Here is an 11,776-nt window from a genome sequence, read left to right as displayed (position 1 = left end):
GTGTTAACACTAATGACAGAACAAATGTGTTAACACTGTAATGACAGAACAAATGTGTTAACACTGTATAGGCAAAACAAAAGCCATAAACATGTATGATAGAAATTAAATTGTTTCATATTTTTCATATCGGGGACTTTTATAGACGACTATGCGGTATGGGTTTTTCTTATTGTTGAAGGCCCTACGGTTGCCTATAATTGCATGCATCCGCTCCATTTGAACTTTGATGGATAGTTGTCTCATTTGCACTCATACCACATCTCTTAATTTTTATAATGACAAAAAGTCTAGTGCTCACACACCAGGTTCACGTTTTATTACAGTTTTAAGAATAGTGTTCACACAACAGGTACAAGTTTTTATTAAAGTCTTAAGAATAGTGTTTACACACCAGGTTCATGTTTTTATTAAAGTCTTAGGAATAGTGTTCACACACCAGGTTCAGGTTTTTATTAAAGTCTTGAGAATAGTGTTCACACACCAGGTTCATGTTTTTAATAAAGTCTTAAGAATAGTATTCGAACGCTAATACACACAAAATGTATAAAGAAAGAAAGTTGATACATATCTAATATCTCTAGAAATTGTGTAAAAAGCAAACCTTCAAAAATGAGCAAATGTTGATGGTCCGAATCCATTTAAACAAGTTAAAACAAGGAAAGTTTCGTTTACTCTTTTGAAAACATTACCTCGTATAGTTGTTACGTTGCATTGCTTGACATCATTTATCTTGTTTTTATCATTTATTCATAAAAGGATTATTTTTACTTTATTATTGAATTACTAATTCAAAGACTTTCATTAAGACTCTTCTGTAAAAGTTTATAGTTCATCGGACAAAATAGCAACGATTTTTACCGTGACCGCTGTACATTTGATATTAGGAATTTAATAAAATAACAAGATTACAAATGTGCATATTAATCCATCATAAGCCGATTATTTTTTCAATGTTGACCTTGTGTTTATTTTTGCATTGATATACGATCATTCGTTAAGGCATTAACATTGTTAATTTTTATTAACCTTTAGCGTTCATGTAGACAAATATGTTGTGAACATTTTGTTTCTTTGTGTCGTTGGAGGTCATGCGAATTAATTTCTTGTATCAACTGCACAATGCAAAAAATATATATAATAGCATTAAATGTGACCTTAATTTCAGCTTTTACACTGTTGAGATCCGTTTGATTGCTTGCTATAGTAACACAATTCTGAAGCAACACATGTAATAGACAGCAAATTGTACGGAAAGATTTTAATAGTTTTCGGTAGTATTTATACCAAAGATATTATTCAAAATGCTTAAAATTGAAAATTGAAATATAAGGCACGCGAAACAGCTAATCCTTTTCTAAATAGTCCCCGAAATTGTATAATTTCAGTTCTGGCCAGCGAACAAATTCTGGACAACGACAACAAATATCATTCAAACAAAGCAAATCCTATTTATAGCGCATTTGGTTGAAATTTTATTTAGAAAAAAAGAGCTGATCGCAGGCAATTAGGCTAGTACGGGTTTAAACTATTTTGTATTATTTGTAGTTGGGATCAATTCTAATCTTTCTTAGAAATTTTCAGAAACTATTCTAGAACAGTCTGTTTGTAAAAGCCTGAGATTCGGGATGTCCAGTCCCCTCCCCCTCCCCCTCCTTCGTGATAAATGTGGTGTTAGTCCAACAAACAAAACAATTCTGTGTATCGTCTGACACCAAATTTATAAAGTGTTTTATCTATGTTTTTTTTACGTCTTTATGTTCACATTATACGAACTAAATAGGAGTGGAATTTTAACGCTAAAAGTGTTTCAGTAGGGTTGTTAGGAACGACTGAATTCGACACTACACATGCTTTTTTATCACCATCATGGGTGACCGATACGATGTGTTTGTATCTCAACTCACGCGATCTACTGATCTGTAAATTTACAAATTGTTTCCTAATCCCAATTGTAACAGTTTGACTGAATCTAAATTCGTATGGTGAGTTATTATACATACACAGCAGGAGATGCATACCCTGTGGACTCGCCCTGTATAGTCCCTATTGGAGTTCATGTGATTTCCTCAGTTTTGACTTGGTTTGTTTATTCAAAATGAATTAACGACCTTTGAATATTGGTTAACTATTTATTCACATGAAGTTGTGGTTAACATACAGATTTAACGTTTTTAAATACTTGGATTGTTACATGGAAGGAGTAACGATTTTAGATCAAGTTGTTTTTTTATTTCTTATAATAGTTTTTCAATAGTCAGGATTTTACATACCCTATATACACTACCACCTGACAAGGGTATCAAGGGGTTAAATATGTATAGAAAATAATACAGTACCTATACAATATGTATCGCTGACTAATTGATTTTTGCAATAAGAGTATTTAAGGTTACATATACATTTTATTTGATTGATTAATCTCTCTCTCTCTGTGACTTTCTCTCATACAATACTAATACTTTTCACTCATCTGTTTGGTATCAAGTTGTTTGGTATCAGGTTTAAGAACAGAATAATAACTCTATATGAAATTTATGGGTCTACCATAATCTTTTTTTAAGGAAATACTATATATATAACAAGTCACTGCATAATCCAGTGATTAAACTGTTTTGTTTTAAATATAAATACCAAAGGTTAGACAGCTTTTTTACAACATGCGATTAAGGTGATAAAATGTTGCATTAATCTTCAAAGTATGTTTATTTTAGGTGTTTGTGTTCCAAGTTTTTCTTATTTATTTTTTAAAGGATTAACTTTCTTTTGTATTTATCAATATAGTTTTAATGCTTCCGATAGTAAATAAAGCAATAATTCTAAAATGACATACCAACATGGGTTTATAGAGTCCATAAAGTTTAACAACAAGCAAGAGTATTCTTAACAAAACGGATACAGAACCTCAACGGAAAAAAATATATTTTCGAGACAAAACAAAACGTTTAACGAACTCATAGTTTATTTCTACACAAACCAGACCTATCTGTCTTTTAAACCAAAATGTAACCTATTTGTCTCGTATGTATACTTAAAATAAATTTCCAACTAACAAGCGAGGAGCCTGTTATTTTGTAGATGTCGTTGATTGCTGTCTGTCTTATTTGTCTTAGTACCATAAATCAGTCCACTATTTTTTTCTTTTGAAGCGTTTTGAATTTTGTCATGTGTAGGTCTTACTACAGTTTCGTGTTTTGCTCATTGTTGAAGGTCGCACAGTACCCTATAGTTGTTTACATTCTCGTCCTTTGGTCTCTGGAGGATAGTTGTCTCATTGGCAATCATTTCACATCTCCTTATTTTCATATTTATGGATAAATTTGATCATTATAGTCAATGTATAACACTCGTTAGCAAAATATTTATGTTTGTTGTTCCCTCAGCAGGATTTGTAAGCCGAGTAATGCCTCTCCTCGCCTGCTTTATCTAGGGTTGCTGAAGCCTGCTTCCGGGTGCGGGATTTTCTCGCTGTGATGAAGACCCATTGTTGGCCTTGGGATGTTTTCTGCTCTTTGGTCGGGTTGTGGTCTCTTTGACACATTCCCCGTTTCCATTCTCAATTTTATTGTAACACAATACATGGTGTTTAGTTGCAAGAAGATGGTGTACCTTTCAGATCAGCTATATTTTGTCTGTCGTAAAGGATGATAATGTTACTTACCATGCCACCACATCAAATTTTAATTTGATTATATACGTCTAAACATGTGACAACTTTAAGACAGACATTCTTCATCGGATAACCCGTGGTTATACAGGACTAACACCATAAATTATATATAACTAGAAGATGCCCGAGAAATCGCGAGGTCTACAATCGGGCAAGTGTTGAAACAAAGAGTGGCAATGGTGCCTGTGTTTACACATAAAAAGGGGGAGGGGTCCGGACGTCGGGTGCCTGTGTTAATGTAACAGCCACTATGTTCCGTCAGTTACTTTGTTCCGGCGGAACTTTTCAACTAGTTATTTCGTTCCGATGGAACTTTCCAACTAGTTGTTTTATTCCGAGTGCAGTCGAAAAGTTCCGGAAAAGGAACTTATCAACTAGCCACAAAGTTCCTCTTTGGCAAATAAGTCAAAACCGGAACTAACAAACTAGCCCAAAAGTTCCAATGGAACTTATCAACCATTCACAAAGTTCCATTTGGAGAATTGATGCAAAGAACCACATGAGGAGGGGGTATTCTTCCCTCTCTTGAGGGTACTATGAATACTAAATTTGCATGATAATGCAACTTATTCCGTTTTATGTGAGCTATGAAATACAACTTAAATTTTGCATATTTGTCCCCAAAGAAACCTCTTTCAGTGCGTTGGGTATTCTTGTAAATTAATGATTTGCTCTTATATATACTGATACTCATTCTTCCCCCTCTTTCTACAAAAAGGACGAACTATGGTATATTCAGTATCTTGGTTTCCCTTTGAAAGGTTCAAATATAACATGTTGCGCTTTTACTTTGCATCAATTCTCTAAATGGAGCTTTCTACCTGGTTGATAAGTTCCGTTGGAACTTTTGGGCTAGTTTGTTAGTTCCGGTTTTGACTAATTTGGCAAAAAGGAATTTTCCAACTAGTTGATATGTTCCGTTGGAACTTTTCAACTAGTCACTTTGTTCCGGTGGAACTTTTAAACCAGAGGAAGAACAAAGTAACTAGTTAATAAGTTCCTCCGGAACTTTTCGGCTAGTTAGTTCTTTCCGCCCGGAACTTTCCAACGTCGGAACAAAAGAGCATTTACATTTACACATAAAAAGGGGGAGGATCACTTCGACACGTTCAACGCCCATTTCATTTTTTGGACAGTTCTGCACCTGAGTAAAATTGGTGGATGTCGTTTAATTTAGCAAAATGATGCACTAACAATACAATACAGGATCCGTATAGGCCTAACTGTCATATTTTCTATCCTTCTTCTTACTTTCACTTTGATTTCGCGGGCAGTACGTCGACTGAGCATGCGCGAAAGCGTATAAGACACGGATCGATAACGGTCTCCGAATTTGGATATTTTCTCAAAAATTGGCGTTTTCTGTGGAAAAAAGATTGTTTCAAAGACAAATTTAGGAAGTACAAAACACTACATTTATACGTCATATCACAAATATTTCCGACTTTGTATGGTTTCAGAGGAGTTACGGCTCAATGAAATCGGTCTCTTCCTTTAGTAGTATAGATTCGTCTCAAATCGAGTCCAATATATAAACAGAAAGTTAATTAAAAGGATAGTACTCCCCCTTTATATTCCTCTTGAGAACATGTCGCATTAAATTATACTAAATAAACGTATATAAAAAGAAAACATTGGTACATGTAGGATCCCGACTGTGGATTGAACAAAAATAAAACAACTCCATCAAGCATGCATTACACTATATTTCATATCCAAAACACCGAGCTGATAGATGATGTTATTTTCAGAGAATGTTTCTCTGACAGAAAAAGAAGAGGTTTTTACATGTTATATAAGCAAACGATGTCGATTTCAGTCCTCCTGTGTTGTTAGAATTATCTTCTGAAGGTAAGATTGGAAGGTACGAAAAATACTTGACAGCTGAATCTATTCCTTTAAATTTCTCCCTGTCTATTACATGTTTCCATTGTTTGCTTTTCTTTCTTAAACAAAATTGAATCCACTCTTTATATTGCCTTTAAGTTTCAAAACAATGAGTACAAAACTACTTTTCATGAAAAATTTTGTTCTTATCTTTTTTTTAGATCAATTCAGATCAAAACTTTTTATTCAATTAGAAATTTACTCAATATTTAAAAGCATTTCAAATAATGGGCTTTATAAGACCTGATATGATTATGCATTCCCTTTCCACAAGATAGCTTTGACACAAGAGTAAACTAACGAAAAGTATCTAACATATCTTAGTAAGGAGAATGTGACTATGTGACTGCATTTCATATGGTCTGTAGCCTAATGCGGTGTTTACACATAGCCGATTATTGGTCCCTATTGAAATCAGATAAACCCACGACACGAAAAGAGAAAAAGTCGGATTTCAATCCTCCATTATCTGAAACGTCTTATCATTGTCAGAACGCAGTTCTAAACGATCGTAACCGAGTCCTACTGATCGGGAATGGTCCGGAGAAGTCAGCCAAGCACTCCCGACAATTAGGTGCGTCCCAGCCGTAACATTAAGGAAACTCAGGCGATTTTGTCTAGTCGGATTACTTGTGTGACTATGTCACAGATTCTGCTGTATCGATTCAAAATCGTAACAATATCCTGTGATGTCTGGACGGTGTCCTGTGGAATGGGCATGATATTGAGAAATTTTTCACTGCCGTTTTTGGTCGTTTCAGTCTAGATTGTGTTCAGATTGTGTCCAGATCTTGTCGAATGTCTGTTTTATGTGTCGGTTCACTGTCTAAATATTCTGTGATCTATGTCGGATCAATTTCGGGAAAATTGGGACGTTGTCTGAACAGATTGTTTCGTTTTTAGCTCACCTGGCCCACAGGGCCAAGTGAGCTTTTCTCATCACTTGGCGTCCGTCGTCCGTCGTCGTCGTCGTCGTCCGTCGTCGTCCGTCGTCATTAACTTTTACAAAAATCTTCTCCTCTGAAACTAATTGGCCAAATTTAACCAAACTTGGCCACAATCATCATTGGGGTATCTAGTTTAAAAAATGTGTCCGGTGACCCGGCCAACCAACCAAGATGGCCGCCATGGCTAAAAATAGAAAATAGGGGTAAAATGTAGATTTTGGCTTATATCTCTGAAACCAAAGCATTTAGAGCAAATCTGATACAGTAAAATGTTTATCAGGTCAAGATCTATCTGCCCTGAAATTTTCAGATGAATCCGACAACCCGTTGTTGGGTTGCTGCCCCTGAATTTGCAATTTAAAGGAAATTTTGCCGTTTTTGGTTATTATCTTGAATATTATTATAGATAGAGATAAACTGTAAACAGCAATAATGTTCAGCAAAGTAAGATCTACAAACAAGTCAACTTGACCAAAATTGTCAATTGACCCCTCGAGGAGTTATTGCCCTTTATAGTCAATTTTTTACAATTTTCATAAATTTTGTAAATTTTTGTAAATTTTTACAAAATATTTTCCACTGTAACTACTGGGCCAAGTTCATTATAGATAGAGATAATTGTAAGCAGCAAGAATGTTCAGTAAAGTAAGATCTACAAACACATCACCATCACCAAAACACAATTTTGTCATGAATCCATCTGTGTCCTTTGTTTAATATGCACATAGACCAAGGTGAGCGACACAGGCTCTTTAGAGCCTCTAGTTTACCATGCCAAAGATACAAATCGAGTCAAAATAGGATTGAGAACGGGATAATAGGGACGAATTCAACTAGAAACGGCTGAATCTGGACTTTTTCGTAACAATTTCTGATTGTTGTCATGATTAAATACAATTTTTACAAATATTTTGAATTTCCAGTCATGAATCACTGGATCTTTTGATCAGACTTTAAACTTTGACTAATCGTAATCGGGAATAGTCCTATCAAGGACGATAGCAAAAATCCTGAAGGTGTGACTAAAACTTAAGTTAGTAATAATAAAAATTACGTTGAATAATTCACACCGGATATCTTGATCCGAAATCGCGGAGGGATCTGAATCCCGAGGAGCAAGTTATGAAAAGTATGTAACGGTGGGTAGGTACAATCTTGAGCAGATTCTCACGAGGTATTGAGTTGAAATTTTTAAAATTGTGTTGCTGTTATCTCTCTGGTTAAAATATACATACTTCAGAATAATTTGCTTTAGGACATTATCAGATCATTTTTTTTTTTATCATATATGGGCTATTCAAGATGGCCTTGTAAATTTGAAAAAGATTACGAATACATTTACTATCTAGTTATGGTCATTATAAATCTAATGATCAATAGCCGGTCAATATGGCATAAATCTGGCCAATCATTTTATCCTATTTGAACATATTAATTCCCTTTTTTGGAATCGGATCCAGAATAATTAAACATTTTACCTATTTTATACGTTATATACGTTTTGGACATGCACACATTTGCACATGTATGATGGTATACATATGAACATACAAAATTCCTCTGGTATGAAAGCCATGTCAATGCATTGCATATATGCATTTACATACATAGCTATATAGGCAAAGGGCGAGGTTCACTTCTTACAAAATATGGCCTTGAATTTCAACTTGATCATAAAAAATTAAAAAGGACAAAACTTGAAGTAATTTTTTCCCAAATCTCTTAATGCTAGGTAAAACAAATCTCCTCATAAGAGTACATTTAGCCTCCAAAAGGCAGCACATTTTGAAGATGTACAAACATCAACGATTTTGTGCATTTTTCGGACATAGGTTGCGGCCAAAAACCAGAGTTCTAAAAATTGCTATAAATTTTGGGGAAATTTGACCAAAACTGACGTTAGAACAAATAGTGCACGATGATTAAGGGGTCCTAACCTCGTAGTTCATACTGACGGACTTTAAAAACGCAACACTAGATTTTTCTTTTTAATTCTCATGTTCAAAAATGCAATTTTTGTAAAATAAATTTATAAACATAAATTTCATTCATTACTTCATTGATTAAAAAACGTTTGCCGTTCGAAAGATGAATTGATTACGTTATTTTTAATGTTCAAATCATGTGGTATGCACTAAAACCCTGGTTTTCCCCTTATCAATGGATGTTTCGCCGTCGAAAGCAATGACTGACTGTAACCAACGCATACAGGATTGACAGAAAGGTCAACCAGTTCTGTTGGGCATGTTTTGAGCTCTGTTTTGTATCTTTTGATTTGACCTCTGTTATACCCATTACAGTGTGTTTTTGGCAATTTTGCAGTTTAAACTTAAGGGCTTTAAATGTTTTTACTGCAGTCGATTCTTTGGCATTTCAGAATATGGGAAACATTTCTGGCGTGAATCTGTCTGCCACGGCATTAGACGACTTGATTAGCAGTTAACGTTGCGGTCGTAAACATGTTTCGCAAATGACTTTGTGTAATGAAATTTTATTGACGTGGCGTTGTCACTACATTTTGATTTGGTAATGGGTTAAATTGTCTTGCAACAGCACGTTCACGTATTCCTGCCTGAGGGAGTTGAAACCTTAGTTTCTTTATAATTTTAAAATTTATAAACGGTAATTTTTAGAAAAGTTTGTTATAAATCATGTCAGTATCGAACTACTGAGTGGATGATACCCTCGGGGACTAATAGTCCACCAGTAGCGATATCGACCCAGAGCAGTAAAAATGCAAACTGCACGTTAATAATTTCATGCATCCGAAGCGCTTTTTTGGATTTATCTTCAACAGGAACGCTCAAAGCCAGATATTTGAAAGTCAAGGATGTATAAGAACCGAAACATTTGAAGAGCTATATGACCAAAAGGACCTAATATGCGTATGGCTCGATTCAGATTTTTATTGATCAGTCTCGGCAATATTGAAATGCAACATTGTTTTACTGATTTGAGTGTGGGTATGGATTAAAAGAATTATTTCACGAAGACAAAAACCTTAAAAAAACATTTATTGGGTTTCAAATTTCGCTTTAAGAAATTCGTGCGACTTCAATAATCCGGTATGTTCAATAACCTCAGCTACGTCAGGTATTGAATTTTTCTAAACAGAAAGAAGTATGGTAAGCATGAATAGTAGTTATATGAGGATTAATCATGATTTGGTAAAAAAAAATCATCAAAATGTGTGTTGCGTTTTTAAGGTCCGTCAGTATATAATGTGATGTTCCAAAATGAGGTTATTTTGCATTAATGGTTATATCATAAATTTTTCTTTGTGAAATTTTTAGTATGTTGAACTGATTAAAAAAAAAGTAAAATCTTAGGCCCAATCTTAACTCGTTGTGCACCTACCCTTTGAACATGTATATATTTACTTTCATAGAAGTGTTAGCATTTATTAGCAAAAAATTCAGATTTTGGCAATTAAACCAGAAAAAGACAAGATAGTACAGCGGTATATATTGCCAAACAAAAGCAGTGCTAAGGTATCAATTTGATGACAGAAAATAGACGCAAATAAGATTTCATTCAAAATCCATAACTACAAAACATCTTCTGAAAGTGTCACTGCTTCTGGGAAATTTAAGATAATGACACTTTTCCTGGTTTGTCAAAACTAATTACTCTTTTTAGAACAAGAGAAAATATTAAACTTTTTATTAATTACTTCTATGTAAATCAGATGTAATCGTCTCATATCTTCGGGGCTAATGCCCCTCATATATGAGAAGCTTACATCCAATACATGAACGTGTTAATTTTCGCCATATTAACAGGACTCGATGGTTTGAAAGAAAGACGCGAGTAAAAACTTGCAAATAGGAAAGATCATTCATCCATCGTTAATATAAAAATAAATTGCCAATGAGACAACCAGAGTTCATATGACGTGGATGTAAGTAATTATAGGTCACCGTAAAAACTGTTCACTATGCATCATGGTCTTTCTAGTTCTAAATTTCCATGACATTTACATAACACTATTATTCTTCTATTTAGTGTAAAAGATCATAATGCTCCCTAAACTTTGTCTCAATGACGCAACCCTTCTTGTCCGTTTCTCATACGTCTGAGGTATGCTGGTGTTTCTCATACTTCTGAGGTATGATGGTGTTTCTCATACTTCTGAGGTATGATGGTTTAAATAAAGTACATCCAATACTTTCTCTACAATATTTGAGTTTCATCTTCTGCTTCAACATCTTCTGCTTCAACATCTCCCGTTATATACTAACGCAGTTTAATAATTTAAAATATATTAACTCCGGGTACAAGTAAAAGAAAACTACTCGTGTTCAGTATTATTTGAAAACCCCTTTAAACCAAAGATAATGTCATTTTCGTTACACGGGATTGTTTTATCGTTAATCTTTCTTAATCCTCCGTCTATATAGTACATATATATGCTACATTTGTAACTAAGATAAAAACAATCGACCGCTCCATGTCAAAATCATATGACTTCATACCAAATAACATTTGATTGATTTTAGCAACTTGTAAATCATTTGAAAGACAGATCCTCGAATGATCATATTCAAAACGACATTAATATTTTATCAGAAAGTATGATGTTTGCTAACTCTTTTAGAAAATGTGCATGGAAGCTAGGAAATTCAGTTATCTTTATCGATTAACATTGTATAATAATCAACTATGAAAAAATAGGCGATAAAAATAGGATGACGTCTAATATGTCATTGAATCGGCCCCAGCAACAACAAAAATGTAATCCCTCACTCACCATGAACTGTTAACTAATGGTGTTGTCGTCTTATTCTCCGTGAAAAATTGACAAAAACCGGACACAACAATTATCCCAAACTGTTTGCAAACAAAATAAATGATAACATTAATAAAGAATAAAACAAAGTGAAAGTAAAAAAATACAAATAAACCTTCATGGAACTCTCCCCCGGAATCGACAACCCATTTTGTCGAAGAAGGAGACTGGTTGATATCCTTCCCTTTTTAAGAAACACTGACTTATTCAAAACTTGCAAAATTGAACTTATATAATTTTGTGTGCACCCTTGGCTCTCCAAACAGCTGACTTTCAGTGTTGGTGATGTCAAAGTAAATCAGAACGCAAACCCCATTCGGTACATTTCAATTTGTTTTACAACGAATTAGGGATTTCTGTTTCCTGAAAGATATTCACAAACTACTTTGTAATATTACTCTTTAAATTATTATTAAATGTTACGTTTAAAAACCTCTGATTAAAACTAATAAATAAACATAACTGACAATGATTAAAATTTAC

The sequence above is a fragment of the Mytilus californianus genome, unplaced genomic scaffold (assembly GCF_021869535.1).
Source record: "Mytilus californianus isolate M0D057914Y unplaced genomic scaffold, xbMytCali1.0.p SCAF_1, whole genome shotgun sequence".
Classification (NCBI taxonomy): Eukaryota; Metazoa; Mollusca; class Bivalvia; order Mytilida; family Mytilidae; genus Mytilus; species Mytilus californianus.
This window is presented reverse-complemented; position numbering follows the sequence as displayed.